Source organism: Corvus moneduloides, chromosome 4, assembly GCF_009650955.1.
Source record: "Corvus moneduloides isolate bCorMon1 chromosome 4, bCorMon1.pri, whole genome shotgun sequence".
Lineage (NCBI taxonomy): Eukaryota > Metazoa > Chordata > Aves > Passeriformes > Corvidae > Corvus > Corvus moneduloides.
The window spans coordinates 8,724,107-8,745,235 of NC_045479.1; the positions used below are offsets into that span (position 1 = coordinate 8,724,107).

Sequence of the window (21,129 nt, forward strand, 5' to 3'; positions counted from 1 at the left end):
GGACACACCGCCTGTCCTGGGAGTCGTTTCTGGCCTCCTCCAGCCTTGAGTTGAGGGTGTGGGGTCAGAGAGCACTAGGATGCCTCAGGTAGGTGCATCTGTGCTGGAGACTCAGTGGAGCTTCTCAGCCTGGGACAGTGAGGAATGCCCACCTGCCAAGCCCCCTCTCAGCAGAAGGGACATGGGGTGCCCTGCTCCTGTGGGGTTGAGCATCTTCCCAGAGCACAGCTTCTGACTATTTATCAGAGCTTATGTACTTCATTAAAACGTAACTTCCCTTCAGCTTGTGGAGCTTAGAAGCTCTTAGAGGCGTGACTTAATGGAGAGACAGGTTGTATCTGCTGCAGAGTCAAGGAGGTGCACTGCAGAAGAGAGAAGTCTTTCTGCCAGGTGATTTGTTAGGTTCAAGCAAGAATGTTTATGTGCAGTTGAGACTGACTGACATGATCACTTCTTCTTAGGAAACTTGCCATTAGAGAATGTTGTAGTTTTCCTAAACATGGCTGTTAGAAGTCTAGGAAAAGAAATTCACTACTTAGGCAGGACAGAGGTGAGGAGATTTGAAAGTGTCTGCCTAACTGATGAGAACAATCTCCTGTCACAGTGACTGTGGCAACGCAACTGGAACTTAGAAAGAGGAGCATAGTTTGAAACACTGGGTATTTTACTGTCTTTGTACCCGACTAGATATCCACCTATTATAGGTACTAAAGCTCTCCGAATACCCATATTAAAGTTTGCTGCAAAAATACGGAACCCTCATGTTATTTACGTAGTGTGGTGTGCATGGAAACACAGTTAGCATCAGGCAAGCTGAGAGACCCACAGAGAGAAAAAATCTGATTAACGGCACCTAGAAATGGGCAGAGTAAGCCCCTGCAAGGAACCAGACCCCTCAGAATGCAAAACTGCCAGACCAAGAATACAGGCACATGTGGAAGAGCTGTATCTGTGCACGAGCCTGACAAAGGGGATAAAAATGACAAGATGAAGGTAGAGCTTTGTTATGCTTTCACCAGGCAAAATGAAAGAGTGAAATAAAATTGCCAGGAATGAATACACAAACCCTGAAACAGCTGGGAAAAATATTTGAGGAAAATGTACAGGAGGTAGCAGAGGGATACTTTGCTCTAAATCCCAAAAGCAAGAAGCAGAGAAGAGGATAGATGCTTGCATTGTGTGGCGGAAAATTCTGGCATGCACATGTACATTAGAGACATAAAAGATCTCCTAATTAGAGACAGGATCATTTGTGGGACATGTGATTCCAGTTTACAGGAGGAATTGCTGAGAAAAAAACATCTAACTCTAGAGGAATGAACCAAAGAACAGGAGCAGCTGAACTGTCCAGGGAAAGGAGCAAAATGACAGCTACTTTTGCAGGACATAACAGAGTCCAGGAGAGAGGGAAGAGAGGGATGAATCTGTGAGCAATGCACAAAAGTGAAGTAAGATTTGGGGATGGTGGGAAGGGAGCCTCAAGGGTTTAGTTCAGCAGTGGGGCTGTGTCTGGCTGAGCAGGCTCTCCCCTCCTCAGCAGGGATGCAGAAGGAAACCATGGGGCAGTGACAGGGCATCGGCGAGGTGGACAAAGCAGCAGGCTGTTCTGGAGCTCAGCATGTCTGAAGGAAAATGGAATCAAAGAGCCAGCCTTTAGGTGTCTCTGGGTTAGCAATCTCTAGTTAGTCACCAAATGTTTGCATGGAGAGCACAACTGTCAAAAGGAAAGTTGGGGTGATCCATTTGCATTTCTGAGGGAGGAGAAGGAAAAGATAAGGTTTGAAAGAGGCACCAGAAAGTCAATCTGTCTGAGCATGACCTGAATGTTACCCCGGTTTTTTGTGTTTCTCTACACCGTTCTCTAAAGAAAAGCCAATTATATTTCAGAAGAATAGGGGCCTCTCATGTTGTTATTCATCATGTGGCACATGAAACACCAACACTAACTCCGAAACTGTGAGTTAACCTTGTCCTTTCATCACGTATGGTCATCTCATCACTAGGCTGGTGACTGCTCAAAGCTGCCTGAAAGTGGTTGAGCCCCAGACAACTAAACTTTTATACGTCAGTACAAAAGCAGCAAAGAAGATGAGAAGGAAAACTGATTGTCCCTGGGGACACAGCATAGTGGTTTGGGTAGTCCTGCTTAGAAAGTCACTTGTGGCTTTTATAATGAGGAACTTAAGGTTTGAATTTTCAGACTTATTAGCGGTACATTTGTTTGTTTTTTATTAACTTAATATACTACGTGCCACATTTTCCTTGGGGTATTGAGTCAAGTGATGGATTCATCCAGTTTAGCTCTAAATGCATGGGCTTCTCTTTTTCATAAAACTTTGAAGAGATTTGGGTCTCAAATTTCCTGAAAGGTTTTATTTTATGCCTGTATATTTTGGTACAGCAGCTAATGTTTTCTATCCTGTTTCCTTTCTGACAATATGTGCTTCTGGCTAATATAGAGAGGGAATGTAGTTTTTGTTTGTTCTCTTTCTTGACCCGTGAGAATTAGAGTTGTCTTCTTATATGAGCAGACAGAGTTAAACCACTTTAGTCTACAAAAGAATCACTGGAAGTTTCCAATCCCCTCACTCTCTGCTTCAATGGAAAGAAAAACAGGTTTTAGAAAGTCTGAGAAAGATATGGCTATTAAGCTAATCCAGTATACTTCATCTAGCTGCTAAAAATCTTGACTCTTAACAGTGATTAAATATAATTGCATCAGTAAAGATGGTGTAAAAAAAACCCTGGCTTTCATTAGAAGCTTTCTTTAGGAAACCATGATTCCTTGACTTAAAAAGTTCCATGTAACGTTGCTGTTTTATTTTGGGAGTGCTTTGAAGGTTTCCTAAACCCAGGGTTATGTAGAAAGAATAAATAAACCCCAGCAGAACAAATAGACAATTCTGAAGTATTCTTCTATATTTCAGTATATATCTGCAGTGCATGCTATTTATTCAAAAAGAAAATTTGGCATAGAACTGAAAAGTTAGTGGGTAAATATTCAACACCTTAGAGATCTGGTCAAATAGTAAAGATATTTGGAAGTAAAGAACAAATTAACAAACCACCACCTATGTGCCAGATAAAATTGTCATAGGATGGAATGGAAGGACTTCCCGTAATTTAAATTAAAGCTGTTGAATTCTTCCTGTTTGCTACTCTTCACTTTGGAAGGGAATCTGTTCATTATTTTAAGAGCTGAAAAACAACGTTGCTAAACTTTTCCTCTTATTTTCATTAATGTAAAATCTGAGCTGTGTCAGATCCTTAACACTGCACGATCTTTATAGAGAATTTAAAATTTCTCCAAGTTATGTGATCTGAAAATCTCTTCCTAGACAGTTAGATGTTAAAAAATTCAGCAGTTTTGGTATAACGCAGAACACCACATGCTTCTCTGTATCCTTGGGCTGAACTGGATATTTGCACTTCTGGGTTTGTTTTGTAGATTATGAAAAATTGTGTAAACTGAAAGAGGACTGTAAAACCTCCTACACTGAAATACTGAAAAATAAAAAATAATCTAGCTCTTACATAGCTTTGTCACTGCCAATGTTAAATGTTACTGCAAGTATTTGTTGCAAGAGCCTGAGTTACTGCAAAGACAAAAGTACAACAGTGAGCCTTGTTTGCTTAGAGAAATCACATATTCCCAATGTGTTCCAGGGGAATAATCATCCATTTTTTGTGGGTATTCAGATGAAGTGATAATTCTGAAGCAGAGAATGCTATTGATAATATTTCCACTGGGATACTCAGTAAAAATGTATTTAACTGTTTCCATAAGCAGAGTTTAGGCAAAGTTTTAAGTCCAGATCGTGACTGGCCTGTGGTGAGATGCTGAGCTAAATGCTGATGTGTCTTCTCCACATACTTTCTGCTTTTAAGTTACTAGATTTTAAAACCATGAAAGTATGTTGATATTTAGGGCATTTAATGAAAGATTCAAAATGTAGGCATATATAGATAGATATGCATTATACAAAAGAAGATAGTGTGGATGATGAAAAATGAGTCCTTTGTGAATTCATTATTTCTATTCTGTTTAACTATTTGACTCTTATTTTGAGAATCCCAGTGTGGAAAAATATTTTTATAATTTGTATATGGCATTTTGGCCCTCATGCAGTTTTGATTCACAAGTTGAAATCCTGTTTCCATGGAAATCAGCTGAATTGTTGATAAGCTTTGAATTTCTCCCACAAATTAAGGCAACTGGGGAACATCATCTGGGCTAGTTCTGTCCATAATGTCAACCATAGTATTTTCCCTTTTATTCCATGTGAATGGGAGCTGTATTTTGATGATGATTTAAGTCAAGATTCCCAAATGTTACTGCAACAAGTTATCCTGTATCAAGGGAAATTAGGGTGTTTGATAGCATCGAGTTACTTTTTGTGTGACAGCCGTTCACGACTTGCCAGCAGGAGCAGCAAATCTGCCCCTGCCCCACACCAGAAACACCAGCGATGGGTGGAGTTTTTCTCTGATTAGTTTCAGAACAGCTGAAATAAAAATAAACACTATTTTTTAGGAAGAAAAAAAAAAAAAAAGCCTATAATATAAGCTTGATATATAGCTTGAGAGGAGGGGTTTAGGCTAAACTTACTAGAATAGTCAGGAGAAGTGAAACTCCACACACCAGCTCTGTGTGTGCTTAGCTCTAACTCGTAACTGGAAGAGGTGGATGGGGTAGGAATTGGCTGCTCTGGGCAGGGCGGGACAGGAATGCCATTGTTTGCTGTTCTGCGAGTGTCTGTCCCAGGCCCATGGATGGGAGGGTGGTGGTGAAAGCAGACACTTCCCTGCACTGGAAATGCCAGGTGATGGACTTAAGCAATATTCACATTCTGCGTGTATTTCTGGCTTTCCTAATCTTTCATCCTGCCATTGAATCCGCAGGGGTGCAAAAATCCACCCACATAGATCCAATGTCAAAATCCTGGCCTTAATTATTTATGGTTTGGTTTGGACAAATTACTGTTCTCTGTGCAATAACCACAGTTGTTACCAGAAATACAGAACAATCTAAACTGTACATATATACATTATATAGATATGAACATTTTTTTTTTTAATAAAGATCATACCTTTATTAATGTGTTTTATATGAACATTTTTTTTTTTAATAAAGATCATACCTTTATTAATGTGTTTTAAGGCTTAACTGAAATTCTCATTTCTCAGTCTTGCCCTGTGCTGCTTTTCACCTGACCAGACTGGCCTGGATCTATGGCAATTAATTCTCAGAAAAAACGAGTTCATGATTTTTATAACCTGAAAGCCAGCCCAGAACGAAAAGAACATCCAGCTTTACACGCCTTGCACTAAGATCCTACTGGTTTGCAGTTGAACTGTACTAGTTTTTTGCACTAAAGAGGCACCCCCTTTTTTAAATGTCTCTGGGCTCTATTCATGAATCTAACCATCTCAATTTAGATCATTTTCATCTGCATATAAATAGAAGATGGATCTCTTAGGAAAAAACCCTTTTAAACAGGAACAGTAAATCTCATGAAACAAAAAGAAAATTTGAATTATACAGCAAAATCAGGCATGCCAGAGCCACTGCAGAGCTTGGCAATGCCAGCCAGCACTATTCTTTAATTAAGTAAAGAAAACCTGTGAGTTTTATGTGTTTCCCAAAGTCTTTCTTTCCTTCTTTTCAAGTTAGTTTTTCCTGAATTTTTAATAAGTTAATGCTGATATAATTGCTGACATAATGCTTACAAATAGGTTCCCAGCAGTTAAGTATTGCTTTAAATTTGGATTTTTGTCTTTTGTTTTTTCCTTGCTAGACTGTGTATAAAAATATACTCTCTTCAGAAGTTCATAGTTAGGACATGGCAGGCCTGGTCATTTCACTTTTAGCATGTTCTCAGTTGGAAGGCAACTGAAAATCAGCAGAAGCTCACAGGTAATTCCTGTGCCTGCATAGAGTTGTTTAAAACAGATTTGTTTGAAGTTAAAAATCTGTACCCCATTCTTCAATGGGGTGCCAGCCAGGTGCTCTAAAACATGTTCCTAATTATTTGCTTTTGATATGATGAGAAAGTAGCACTAGTTTTGATTTTCAAGTTCACATATGCTTTTGCATCTGAGATTTCCGTGGAGTGTGTTATGGATATGGATTGCAGCCCCAGTCTCAGTGTCTGAAGCAATTCCTAGAGTCACAGGAAATATTTGTTTTGCACATGTTATTTTTGAGGAAGACCAAATGGCAATAAAAGTATTCCAGAATAGAAAAAAACTTTCTAGTAAAAATCACGTTTGTGTCAATGACCTATCTGAAAATGCTAGAACCTCACAAAGCACAGCATATCTGTCTCACCAGAAATAGTACACTTGCTTTTCACTAGAAAGTATTTGCAGTTTTCAAAAATGAAATACAGCATTAGCATTCTTCCAGGTTATTAAATAATGCAAAAGACCTTTTCTAGTTTGGTACAGTTCGTATTTCCAAGTCGTGGTTGTGTCGGGTGCTTCTTCAAAAATAATATTCTCAAGCTTTCGGAAGTGCACGTTCCAGAGCTTTGGTTCTGTGCAGTTGGTGTTGGAATGAATTGTTTCCTAAGCCTGAACTAAACCTCTTGAGGGGTTCCTCTGTCTCCTCCTGATTGAGAGGAATTGTAAGGTAAGGCTGAGGGTCCACTTAAGGCTTTTAGTGATGAGAAGCCAGTTTCACAACAGGGAAGAATTTTACTTTTAATATATTTGTACAATTTTTTTTTCCCTGCAGAATTACCAGATTCTATCATGGATTGTATGGATATTACAATTTTTTTAAAGATTGTGAGCCAAAGTTTAAAAATCACTCGTCATTCTGGAAATGACAGTGTTGGAGAGCCAATCTAGAAAACTTGCTGATAGCCCTGGCAAAGGTTTCAAATCATTCAGCTCTGTGCAGGAGATCTACCTATTAAACTATCTCGGGTTGGGATACAAAAGCCCGAACTTACCACCTTTCAATCTTTGACCTACTTCGATTTTTATAAGAAATTTCTATAAATATGTACTTCCCAATTAATACAAAGTGATAGCTGATAGTTTCCCACAGTAAAAAATTGTCTGCATACAGATATCCATACGGGGAGCAAGGGGGATGTGATACAAAGAAGTGTGTTTCGTCTTTCAAGCTACAAGTCGATTGTGGCTTTTCAAAATCTGCAGATTTTCTCTCTAAATTAATCTTCCAGTGTCTTTTGTTGGTATCTTTCAAGTTCTGTTGGCTTCCAGCTAGAATGCTAATGATAAAACATCAGAATTGCACCCTTTTAAAAGACGAAAAGCAGGGTAGGCATCTGTAATAGTAGTGTAATGACACCAAATCTGCATGTACAGTTTAGAATTATTTGCCTAAACGCTCATTCATTGGCACACGGACATTTTCTTCAGTGCTTTATCTACATATGATGTTTTGCAGCACCAGTCTGGCATCATTAGACATCTACCCACCAGCATTTTAAAGATTTTTCCACAGAGCCATAAAATTGCACCTTCCTCATTGAATCTAAAATCCAGCCCACCTGTAATAACAGAGCAGTGGAACATTATGGATCTCTCCTGGATGTCTGCAGTGCAGTGAGTTGGGGTGGCTTGCCTTCACACTGAAATAAAGGTCATGTCCTAATGTTATGCCTTCCTGTTTAAAATGAATGGCTTGTAAATGTTTATCTCAACTAGAAGTGAGAACGTGGTCTACGTCTGTGCTCTCCAATTCCCCCTTGGAGAAGCTGTGCAGTGAAACAGCTGCATATCCCTTCACGTCCTTCTCTTGCTGTTAAACATTTACATCTCTGGCTTCAGCTCTTTGCCAGGTTTCCCCCTGCTCATGTTTGGATTCCTGGTTGAAGCTTGCAGTAGTGTTGTCTGGATTTATAGTGGGTTACACTGTTTTCTCCAGGAAAGAGCAAGCTAAAGGGAGCAGAAGGATTGACAGTCCACGCACAGCGTCATGCAGTGTAGAGTTTCTTTGTGTTCTGCCAATAGGTATTGCAGTGTAAAATGTCTGGAGGCTAGTTAGGGCTACTTCTCTAGAGAGAGGACCAAAGTATACAGTATACTGGCTTTCATTTTGCTGATTTTGGACAGTCAGGGCTGCTTTCCATTTCCTACAATGTTCCAATATAACCAAGTCACATGTGCTTGGTAATGGAGGCTTCTGAGACCTGGGGCTTCTGTAAAAAAGGAAAAGAGCAAAGTAGTATTTATACAATATAATATTTTGATTCACTAATGAGCTGTGAGATGGGTGTTATCATGAACTACTGTGCAGCAAGAAAGGTTCTTAAAACACGTATCAGCTTACTCCATCTCCAAATCATTGCAGATAACACAGTGTTTAGTTTCTAATTAGACTTGTGTTGTGCTAATTCTCATGAGCGGTGCAAGTGATTGACGTGCTGCATTTTAGTGGCAAGTAGCAGAGCAGCTGAGTGGAGCTCGGAGCTGAAGCCAGCATCCTGCTGCTGAGGAAAGCACGCTGCTCCCAGAGACTGATTTGCAGGATGAACACATGCTGATTGGTGTGGCCTTGGTCTGAGGGGAAGGAGGAAATAAAGGCACATAGTCTTCAATTAGACCAATGATACTCTAGTCCTAAAAGGATTAGGAAAGAAATGTCTAAATGAAAATAAAAGCCCATTGTGTAATAGTTTACAAATCATGTATTTACCTTGGATAGTTTTTTGCACTGTTTCTTAGGAGAGGATGGACATTATTCTTTTTCCATGCCTCAGTCCTCTGTATTTAAAATACGGATAGGTCATTCTAAGTGCTAGTTTCTGTACATGTCAATAATAAGTGTAACCCTCAAGGCAGAGCCTTGTGAACTGTTCCTTGATGGAAAACACCAGAGCAGCATAGGCATTTTATGTAACTAAAATTGTTTCAGAATCGTTTTTGCCAGCACTTTTCTTTGTGGCCAGCTCAAGTCAGTATGTTTGGTAGTGCAGTTCCACTGTGGAAATAAAAATAGCAATATGGATTTGATACAGACAGTCTCATTGAGCTAGATTGGGTTACTGTAAGGAATATCTCCTAGTTTAAACCCTCTAATCAGGTTTAAATCCCTTCAGTCAGATTCTTAATGTAAAGTTTGGCTTTTTCAAATCATAATCGTTGCATTCAGCACTAACAAAGGCTGTGCCCGTGACTCTTGGATATCATTCATGTAGCATTTCATTTTTTCACAGCCTCTAAAGCCCCTGTGAGGCCAAGCAGGGCTGTTCCTCTGCTTTAGGGCCTTTTTGGGCCCCCCATACATGTGTTAAAGGAGAGGGGCTGGATAAGGAGTGGCATTTTCTCAGGAGGATCAAGCTGTGGCTTGCTGCAAATCCCATCTGCCCTCTCCACATGCAGCATTAGAGGCCCTTCCTGGAACAAGCTCCTCGGGGATTTACCTGCATGAGGTTGCCGGTACGGGGTCACTGGAAAGGCAGATGGGACACATGATGACAGACTTGGACCAGTTGCATTTGGCAGAGAACAGACCTGTGGAGTAGGATAGTGGCTTTATGGGTCAAAATTTCTATTTAAATGGTATTCTTTGTGGATCTCATCCCCCAGTCAAATATCAAATATTGTAGTACAAATAGCAGTGGTACCATGCAGGGGTTGAATTTTCAGAATTGCCAGGTGGGCACTGCAGGCTGCAAAGAGTGTTTGTGCAAACCATAGAACAGATAAAGGTATTTACTCCTGTCTGTGTGCTTCAGCTTGCTAGGGATACTTTTTTGCAGGCTGTGTAAATAAAGGTCAGATTTTGCTTTGTCAGTTGACATTGGGGTGAATTAAAGTAGACTTGAGAGCCACAACAATATCCCAGGTAATAAAATTTGATCTTGAAGTAAGAATGATACATTTGTCTTCTGCTTGAGAAAGAAAGGTGTAGGGCAACCCAAACTTCTTATTCTGTTTTGTCTCTCTCAGAAAATGCAAAAAGAAGGCTCTGGACTTTGCGAGAGCTTCAGGAAACTTGGGGAGAAAAATCATGTGGCATAAACATTATTTGACCTAATTATGGGCAGCATGTTTTAAGTATATGAACTTGTAAAGTGCTCGTGCTTTGTAATACTGAATAAAAATGTTCTGCTACTTGTTGTGAAGATGAAACTTGTCTTGGACTTCACTGGCAGTGAAACCAGGTTTGCTACAGATCTGTGTTGCAGATTAGGTCGTTTACTCATATTTCAGCTACATTTTTTCCAGTTTCTCTTCCTCCACTGCTCTGTAAAAGTTGTGCAGCTGCCTGGAGAGCCATAGGCATTAAAAAGGCTTGAAGCACTAAAAGAAGAAATTTTGGGTCCTTTTTCTTAGTCAAACAGTTTTTTGTATGCCAAGTACAGTATTTTATGCTGTCCAAGGAAACGGATATCATTTGCTACACTTTAACACAAAAGCCATTACAGCTCTCCTTGAAGCCAGTGACAAAATTCCACTTGCTTTCAGTGGCAATTTGCAAGCAACACCTGATGCAGTTTCTGTTAGAGCAGGAGAAAGCTGAGAGTCCACAGTATCATGCAGATGTAAAATGAAAGAACTTGGTGCCGTATCATTTGCACATTTCAAGAGAAACTGTCTTGGTTTTGGAGGAAGAATCCCATAAACTTGTTACCCAGGCACTTGCAAGTCATCCAGAGAAAGTGTCCAGAGAAAGAAGTGTGCAACTGCGCTCCAGCCTAGTACTGTTTTGTTTGAGTGTGTATCAGAGCATGGGGAAGGAGTGACCACCTTCTTGTCCTGGGTGTTCCCTTCAATCTGGAAGGTGAAATGTCAGCTGCTGTTTGAATGTGTAGTAATCACCAGTAAATCTCAAACTCTAAAATACTTGCTTGTGCAAAGCAGAGATTGAAATGGAAGAACTCCAAGGAAGACATCTCTTTTTTTAAAGTGTTTTCCCCTGGGCTTTCCCCTCCACGGGCCAGCAGAAATTTGGCTACCCCAGAGTTGTTCCCTGTGCACCTGCTGCTCACTGTGCCTGAGCAGCCCTGAAAAGGGGAACCCAGAACTGGGCTGTGTGTGAAGGGAAACGTGTGGGTAAATGTACCTTCCAGACACCCGCATCAGCAGCATGGCAGCAAAAAGAAATGTCTCATGTTCCCTCCGCGTGAGATCGGCCTTAAAATTCTCCAGAACAATGAGGCTTCTCTGCAGCTGTGGAGAGACTGGGGCCTTGTCAGGCATTCTTGCATTTCTCAGCTTATTCTTGTTGCACCTTGATAGAGATAAGACTAATTATTAGATCCTCAGCTTTAGACTCCCTGCAGTTACTCAGTGCACAGAGTTTACTTTATCTATCATTTTCCACTCTAGCCTTACAGTTTACTTTAGGGAGATTATATACTTGCAGCTACTGGCCTACCAGGAAAGGACATGATTTTGAGCTCCATGGGATGTTACTGATCTGTAAATCATTTAATCTCTTCCAAATAGTGGCCGCTCTGTCATTTTTCACAATATACCTTGCCTTAATATTGGAAAACAATCAGTAATTTGGGTGATCAGGTTCAGCAACCTTCAGAGGGACCCAAAATCTTTAGAAATTGGTGTTAGGGAAGATTGTATCTTCTGAAGTCACATTGCCCCAAGTTTTGAAAATGTCAGGCTTGCATCAATATTCATAAGAGACCCAAGCTCAGTGATATTTAATGAAAGAATACCTTCATGGAAAGTACTTTACATGAATAGTAGATGCATTTTAGAACCTGTTTGAAATGGATATGTAGAGCTTTATGTTCTCACAAAGGCAAAAACTTAGCAAACAGAAGTGTTTGAAGCATGTGGATCTTTTGCTACTGGATTTGGATTTGAATTAGACCTCTGTGTTGCTGTCTGACCTGTGATGAGGTGACACATCAATCTGCCGTGCAGTCATCAGGACAGAATGGTGAGAAGAGGCAGAGACCTGGAGAACCAGGGGTTAGAGGAGACTTGGACTCGTGCCTGATATGGCCCGTGGCAGTGTCTGGTTGGTGGGGCTGCCTGGAGTTTTGAAAGACGAGCAGAATCAAGGAAAATACCAAAGAAGGAGAAATGAAGTATACTCTGGGCATTCTGTAACATTTCTGTTCTCACCCAGCTCTACGAGAAGTTGCAATAGATGTGTACTTATGTCGATTAATCTTCATGTTAATGTCAGTGAACCAACTCTTCCATAAAGGTAGAAGACATTTTCTTACTGGCCTCGAGCGAAAACAATTCTCTGGTGTTTGTTGTGATGAATTTACAGGTATTTCACAGGGCAATTTTCCCAAATTCTCTGCTTGTATGAACTGGTACAGCATCACTTTACTCAATGCAAGCTTATCCCAGTTTTTGTGGCAGGTGATCTGGCCTTGGTGAGCAACAAATCATTTGCCCCCAGTTCCTGAGTAACCAAGAGATGGCAAGTTTTCATTAGGTTTGGATTGTAGCTTTCCTATAACGTGCACACTCCAGGTGAGTTGGCCTAAGCCAGTGAGGTGTCTGTGTATGCAGATGTTGTACCTCAGCTAAAACACGTTTCTGGTTCAACTGAAGAAGGGTAGCAGGAGAAGAGTTGGCAAAGTAGTCACTAAATCCAGCAAAGCTTCAAGCACTGCCAGTAGTCTTGAGGGCAATTCAGTTCAGGAGGTTCCAAACAACTGCTGAAGGAACAGTGACATGGTTTGTTTGCTGTTGCTTGTTTATCTGTTCTGCACGGTATGTCACATTTATCAGTCAAATAGATTGTAGGGGGTAACAGTAATGATGATGTTTTGACTTTTGCTGTGTTTTTTCTGTGTTTTCTGACTAAATTCATACTCAGATGGCTTCTTCTTCTGCTGTTCCAGCATATCTGTCTCAGGCTGCCGCTAAAAAGAAGAAGCAGTAATCTGGCAAAATGAACTCAACACAAAAAGAGGAGCCACTGGAGACTAATCTGCAAGGTGTTCAGGTATTTGGACTTTCATATGGTACAGTAATTGGTGCATACATGTGGTGTGCTCTGCAGTTCTTGTTCTTGTTAACTCACAAAAAGTGGCTGAGAAAATGAGGTAAATAAAAAATTATGTGAAGGATGAAAGTTGTTTAGTCAGAATGCCTCCATGGAACTTAAAGATGGAGCCAGGTTTGGAAAGGTAGAGTTGCAGCTCCAAGGTCAACATGTTGATGCTGCTGTCCATCACATCTGTTAGCCAGATCAGATTTTACCATCTGTTTCTGCCCAGAGCACCAATGGCCATCTGAGAAGTGGTGGAGAAAAAGGACCCTTCTCTGACATCCGCTGGAGCAAAGCGAACAGCCCCTCCTCTGCTGATAGGCTAAGGCACTGTAACACTCCTGGTGACCTCAGGAATTAGGTCCTGGGCTAGGTCAACAGTGAGGAAGAAATTAATTTTGGTTCCCATAGGTGCCAGAGGTCCTGTGTCACTTGCCAGGCCTCAAGGATTTTTGGCAGCTTTAGGTTGTATATATGTCCTGGATACAGCTGAAAGAAAATAAGCTGGATACAGCTGAAAGAAAATAAGGCATTTACAGTTCTTCTCAGTGCAGAAATGAGACTTTCTAGTTGGAAAGCAAGAACAATCTAGAGAAATGTTGTAATTTTCTAGATAATAGGAAAATGGATTTTTGTTTTATGAATACATACAGGAGAAATAGCACAGCTCTGTTGAGTTGTTCCATGTCTCTGAAGCAAGGAGAACACTTGTGTGATTCCTTTTCCGTGCTCCATGTGAGCAGGTGATGACAGACAGACTATGGATGTGCAATGTGACCGCTTAATGGCAGCAAGTAATTACATACATGTTTGTATGATGATGTAAGTGCAGAGGTTGGCTATACACGGCTTTGTAGCTGATTAATTAGGGGAAGCAAATGAGCTGCTAATGGGAGTAAAGGTAAGAGTTGTGCTTGCAGAGTGCACCGGTACCAAGGTGCATTCAGAGAAAGCATTTTATTTGTACAGTCATTGCAGTCTTATGTTATCTCATTGCAATGATTAAGCTGTTATAATTAACTGTTGCTCATAATTAAGTATTTTAAACAATTCCACAAAAGCAGAGGTACCTCCTAAGGGTATATATTTAATGGTTATATCACTGATATGTGAAAAATCACTCTTGTTGAATGTTACATCATATGTGACTGAAAAGCAGATGCAAGTAAACAGCAAAGTCATTCTGGATATTATTTTAATTCCTGAACTACACACTCTATCAGCTTGCAGATATTTATTCATGTTGGTATTTTTTATGTGTGTATTCCCGTGGTTTTGGCAGTGTGTTCATAGACACTGTTGATGTACTGTTTCAGATTCTGCTACCAAACTGCTTCTGGGACTTCATGCAGTTCTCTTCATCTGAGAGAACCTCAGATAAGTTACATGGAAAATTCATAGTAAATCCCAGAGCACCAGATTTTGCTGCACATAATGCATATGTAACACATGGGACCAGTGAGTGATGGTGTAGTATTATTAGTACTTTTCCTTTCAGTATTTTGTCTTTTTTTTTTTTTTTTTTTTTTTTTTCTCCAACATTGGGCCCTCAATGCAAGTAGTTGCTTGCCGTGGCATCCCAAATAAGTAAAGTCAATGGTGAAAATTCTTAGTTTTTTGCCAAGTGTTTTAGAGCCTTGAGCCAGCTCATTAGCCTTCAGAAACATCCTCAGTCTCACTTTAGAAGAAACATTCTCAGTCTCACTTTAGAACTAGAGTATTCTCTGCAAGAGCAGGAAACTGCTGTCAGAATCTCCTAATGTACATTTAGGAAAAGTTTCTATTCAACTTTGAAGAGTGATACTGTTTTCTTGCAAGAAGATTAATTGTATCTAAATAATTTAAACTTTTTATCCTTTTGAAAATAAGTACGCTTGAGATTAAAAAAATGTTTTACCATTCAGTTATGCAGTTCCTTCAAAAGAGTTATCACTTAAAGACAGGAGAAACAAGCCTTACACAAGTCTTATTGATGATAGGAGGAATAGTACCTGAGAACATTTTGTAAGCTGAAATTATGGACTCGTTCTGTACCCAAAGGTGGTGGTCAAAGCAAACCTCCAGTATTTTAGATGAGAATTACTGACCTTCCTTAATGTTCTGAAAACTCATCATTATGGGGAAGATAGAATTTGAATTTCAGATTGTGATCATTCCTCAAAATAACAAAACTCTAAAAGTCAGATTTTCCTCTGAGAAATTTCAGACTGTATAAGATTTGGGTAACTATGAGTAACAAGCTGTTTTAGAAAGGAAATTTTTTTCCTTCTTTGGGGAAAAAAGGTGCTTAATGCTTTTTGCAAACATTTCATGTTTCTACCACTATCCTGATACACCATTTTCTAAACAAATTACAGATACAACAAAGCTACTTACAAGTGCTGCTATGTTTGAGAGATGCAGATTTTAATTTAGTTCTGTTTTCATGGAAGGAGTGCTTCCATTTCACAAATTTTGTGTCATTTTGGGACCTGAGAAACTTGAAATCAATATTTTATCACAGTCAGTATTTCTAGAAGATGATGGTGGATTAAAAGGTACTTCTCCTAATTATAAAACTTTGCAAAACTCTCAAACTCTCATGGTCTTTCTCATTCCAAAACACTCTGCATTGAGCACAGGAAGAATTAGTATCAAATAACTAATAGAGCATGTGATTTTTGCTGGGTCTGGTAACCAAGGCAATGGTTCCAGACAGTGCAGAAGGGTCAGTTCCTTGTTTGGAACTTTGGGTCTGCACTGAGTGGTGATCATGATGTCCGGGTGCTGTTTAGTTAGTGGGGAGGTCTGGATGCCTTTGTTTCAAAACCATGGCTTTGCACCTACTACACAGCCCAGACATGAGCAGTTCCTGATGCAAAATGAAGACTAGGGAGGAGTGGTTAGGTGAATGTCAGCTGTAAAAATCTAAATGCAGTGATGACACTAAGAAGGGAAAAAAACTTAAGGACAGCCTTAATTTCTAAAGTTCCTGAACTTGTGGTCTGTACGTTTGGTTTCCCTGATAATGTCCAAAAACATGATTTGGGGTTTTTTCTTTTCCTTTTATTTTTCTTTTCTGGAGGCAGGGCATTCATTGGACCTAAGTAGCATTTATTGACAAGTAATACGGAGAGGGAAGAGAGTTTCAGATATGAATTAAGTCTGAGTTATAGTGAGTCATAACTGACAACAGAACACCCAAGAAGAGCCATGAGACAGGATGAGATGAAGTGAGACAAGCCATGAAAGAAGGGACAGATTTATGAGTTATTGGCCTACAGGTGGGATGAGAAGATATGAGTGGAGAATGAGATCATCAGGCAGAAGTCTGGTAGAGGAAAAGGAGGGGGTTCTCAGGACACATCCTGGTAGCCTCCTGTGCATACTGGGAGGATTGATTTAAGACACAGGAAAATCAGTGTTAAAAATTATACAACGATGGGTTAGATACCAAACCTCAGAGGGGCTAGATTTTTCTCTCCCTACACTTAGAAAAACAAAGACACAACACTTAGGATGACCCTGAGCCTGCAACAGTACACGGAGACCACCCACTCCAAGGGTTATCTCACCTGGTTAAATCCTATCAGCCTGCTTTCAGTGTTGGTAATGCAGGGCACTTTTCAGCAGTTCAAGAAAACTGTTGTATTGCTTAGAATAAAGACAGGAGGCAAAATTTTCACCTTCAATCTAAACAATTCAACAGTTTTCTTAAAACATTAAGATTTGCTTTTCATCCCTGAAACTGAAAGCATGTTTCCAAATAACTACATCCTTCATACTAGGCTGCAGCCAAGGCACTGTGTATGAGTTATAATTGGTGGAACTGATTGCCAAGTGTGTTTGGGTGAAATTTCAGCTGGCAAAATTATAATCCATTTCAAGATTCAGTATCTTAAAATTCTCACCTGAAAGATGAAAGTAAGACCTTGGCTGCTCACAAGGGCCTGTACAGATCTGTGAAGTTTTTATGTTACTGTAGTCATGGCCCCTGCCCCTTTTCTAGTTTTGTTCCTGTATTCTGTACAGAGAGATGAGGAAAATCTGTTTGGAGAAATGCACTGAAGTCTGTTCTTTAGCTGAATCTGCAGAATCAGTTGGCATCCTCTTGAAAAAAACTTTCCTGGTGGAATTTCTTCTTACACCTGATTCTGATACGAATAGATAGGAGTGGGGAAGAGGCAAATGTGTGTTTCTCAGAGATTCAATTATTTTTGCTTCGTGATTTAGCTAAGAATACTAAGGACTCATATGTGCAGGTGGAGAGATTGAATTAAAAGTCATTAAACTTGGTAATGGATTGGTAGAACTTGAGGTGATCAGTAGAGCAGTTTTGATTTGGTTGGATGTATGAAATTTAATTTGGACTATAAAGGTGAACTGCATTAAAAATTCACAAAATCTCTATTATTCTTTAACTATATTTGGAGCTATTTAGTTTTGTGTGGAACTGAAAAAAATGGGTAGTTTTTCCTTAAAACAGTAAAGTTAAAAAATTGTGAAACTTTTTTGCTCGGTTTGAGCCAGTGGGCTAAAACAGGATTTGGTTAAGCCTCAGTGTGTAATATTGTATATTTTGTTTAACTGTTGCTGATCACTTGCTCCACAGCAGTGTGCACGGAGTCAGAGCTCCCTTCAGGAAGGGCTGGAACATCTGAGCTTAGTGCTGGGACTCGTCCTGCAGCAGAAGGACTTTCCAGCTGCTCAGACTGGCACCTGTCCTCAGCCCTGTCCAAACCCAAATGCCTAAGGAAGTGTGTAAGGACAAGGAAATTGTAGATCGTATTTCAGCTAAGTGATCTCTTGGTGCTCCCCCACCCCAGAGAAACATGCAGCCAGGCATAGTTTATTTCTCATTAGCAACTGAAGTGGATTTCTGTTCTGTAAACTTTCCCGACCTCCCTCTGAGCCTTGCAGCCTCCCTCGCAAGGAGTCCTACAGCATAACACACCTGTTGTGAAGAGCCAGTTCATTTTTGTTTGTTTTGAAACTACCTCATGCTAGTTGGAGGTGGAAGGATGCCTTATAGAGTCCAACAGTGAAACTGGAAAAGAATTTTTAAGATTGTATTTTTGAAATGTAATTGATGTTTAGGCATTATGTAAGTGTGGTAGAGCACAGTTAAGTAATCCAGGACCGGGTTGCCTTGTGAGTGGAATAACCAGTAACCTAAAGGGTCTGTGCTTCAAGAGAAGTTAAGTCTTAGCAGCCATATCAGTTTTAAGCGTGGGCATATTTGGTAATAGCAGAAAAACCCCAATGGGTTCCAGTTGATGAAGCATTTGAGCATGCATTTAACTGCTCTGCGCATTTCAGTCTGAGCTGTGCTGGACTACAGAGTCTGGGTGTTACTCTGGAAGTACCTCTCTGTAAAATTTGATCCTGTTGCAGCGCTTACAGTGGGGTTTTTTTGTTTGCTGGATAAACACCGTAGGCTTTTGACTTTGCTATCCTGTGTTGGATAGTGTTTGTTTTGTGTAGAGCCCTGATTCTAACTAGGAGCTTATTGACGTCAACGTGTTCTGGGATGTTTCTGCTTGCCAGTGATAAAAGGTGTGAATGGTAGAGAGAAGTAATGGGAAGAGAGAGGTTAAAGGTGCATGAGGAACCCTGACATCTATGGAAGATAGGAAGAACATAGATCATCACTCTGTTACATATTGAGACACAAGATCTCCTTAGGATGGGCTAATAAATACTTCAGTAACTTCAGCTGCCTGAGCTGCTGTGTCTGCAGACATGGTTTCCCCTTCGTAGCACCTTCTGTGAAATAAAAACACAGTAAGAGCTTCAAATGGAAAACAGTGGAAAGAGAAAAGTATTAAAATTACAATTTGCTCACCAGGTTTTGTAGACTAATAAGATTATTCCTGCAAAACAAAATGACCAGCCAAACAAACATACAAAATCATGACGATTGAGAGACTGATTTTAATTAAATCGCCATAGAGTCTTGCTGTCTGTGGGAATTTTTCCTTACTAGGTTTCATTTTAAGAAGGTTTCTTAATGCAAATGGACTTTGCAAATCTTAGTCCACTGAAACTTAAAAATCAAATCTTCTCTTTTGGCAAAATATAAGAAATATAATGCATGACATTACATTACATAACAGTGTTATTCCAAAATGAGTAGAGTTCCAGGTTAAAATTCAAGACAAGCTGGTATAATACCATATTTGATCCACACATATACTAAATTCCTTATGCAAAGACAAAGCTTGGGAGAAGACAAAATACCTTCTTTTTTGTATGACATAATGGGGCACTGAAAGATTAGGGTCACAATGTTAAAAATTCCGAAGTCCTATTTAGATTGCAGGACAGAAGACTGGACTTTGAAAAATGCTTAGCTCTATTGGCCCTGAGCTATTCCAAATATCTGATCATAAGAACTGGAGCAGGAACAGGTTGATGCTGTGCTCACTTGGAAATCTGACACCAGTGGTGTCACTAGCAGTAGAAAATAGAGAAGCTGTTTGGAACATCTGTTTCAGTGCAGGAAATAAATGTGGATGCTGACATTTAACCCAGTGTCTAAACAAAACACCTTTCTGGGTTTTCATAAGTATTCTTCATAGGCAGAGGGTAAGGGGGAAGGAAACAGAACAAATGAAAAGTCATCATTAGGGTGGAGAGGAATGAGGGCAGCAGGATAGCAGGTGTAGGAAGAAAATGCCATGGACATTGATGTCAGTGAAAGATGCAACCCATCAAAAGCCATGCCAAAAGTAGCAAAAGAAGATGCTGGAAGCGGTAAAAAATGGAATTATTTTTCCCACAGGTGTTGCTGTTGAGCAGAAATTGGAAGCAAACTGTGGGGGTCAATAGATTAAGAAAATAGTCCTGCTCATCATCACAGGAAACCATAAACCTCAGCACTGTGGGACAGGAGTGACCAGCAATGACCAGCTTTACTGCCTTAGGAGCATCCCTATTAGCTGTATTTCTCAGATAAGGTAAGAAATCAGTTAATTTCTGAATTGAATTGGGAAAATACTGTTTATAATCAAACTAAATGCAGCCTAAGCAAAAAGCCTGAATATAAACTTCTAAAATCAGTGACTTTATACATCTTCCAGAGGCCATATATGTCAAGCGTACACCCGTCTTTCAGACTGATACAGTAGAAGTGTGTTAACACAGAATACTGATGTAATTCTCTCTGTTCATTTTCTTTCTTGAAGCTGTTTGCTGCATTTCAGACAGGTTAAAATGGAGTGTTTTTCTGACTCTTGGGACTGACATTCAGCTTGCCTATTATGTCTTATTAAAGGCTCTGTCAGGTTTGAAAATCAGAAATGTTCAAATAAAAAACAGTGTCTGGAGAGAGAGGCACAATATGCTTCTGTTTTCCAGCCTGTTAATAAGTGAGGAGTGGGAGGTAAAGCAGGGTTCAGTACAGGACTGGGGGCTACTTTAGTCCTTTCTTTAACTGAAAAGAGAAAAAAAATGTTTATTTGTTAGGGAACAGCCTGTGTTTGTATGCACTCAAAATACTGATTGATTTGCTGATGTTACTGACAGACACTGCATGCATTTAATGTCCTTGGACGAGAATTTGCAGTAATTCTGTTTCCCTTTGTGGAGATAATTAAGGCACACAACAGCTGTCTGGGAAACATTAGCGCTCCACTACCTGTTCCCAGGGGAGCAGAGGCAAGGCAGGAGTCATTTGACCGCATGATTGGCAGGACTGGAGTGAGAATCAAACCTTAACCAAGCCCTGCAACCGAAGGTGGACACACAGCATTGTACTTAAAACATCTACAGTTGCTACGCAAATCTTGGAATTGTTTTGGTTGGAAAAGACCTCTAGGATCATCGAGTCCAACCATCAAATGCAGAGGAGAAGGTAGTTTTGTGTGTAGAGACAAAAGATACAGCTGCGCTAAATGCTCTACAAATACATAGTGAGAGGAATCCTCATCATGACACTGCTCAGCCTATCTAAAAGAGGAGGAATCTCCTGTATATTTCTTTTAGATAGTAAGTCAACTCTGCCACAGCTGAGCAAGATTTAGACATGTGTCTTTTCTTCTCAAATCAAAACTGTATATTAGTTAAAGGGTACACCTTTTAATTAATTTCTCAAAATGTGTGTGTATATTGCATTATTTCACAGAATTATTTAGCTTAGAAGCACAAGCTTCCCTAAACCTCATGGTTTGTGCAGTATCCTCCTTATC

At 39.9% G+C, this 21,129-nt stretch overlaps 1 long non-coding RNA gene across 7 annotated transcripts in view; it reads left to right on the forward strand.

Annotated features, from left to right (window-relative positions):
- Positions 1 to 21,129, forward strand: part of LOC116442889 — a 121,441-nt gene that overhangs the window by 48,134 nt on the left and 52,178 nt on the right. For all 7 annotated transcript variants that reach the window (XR_004239683.1, XR_004239684.1, XR_004239681.1 and 4 more), the window contains 2 exons: positions 12,813 to 12,916; positions 19,725 to 19,899. This is a non-coding gene — a long non-coding RNA (uncharacterized LOC116442889). The remainder of the gene's footprint in view (positions 1 to 12,812; positions 12,917 to 19,724; positions 19,900 to 21,129) is intronic.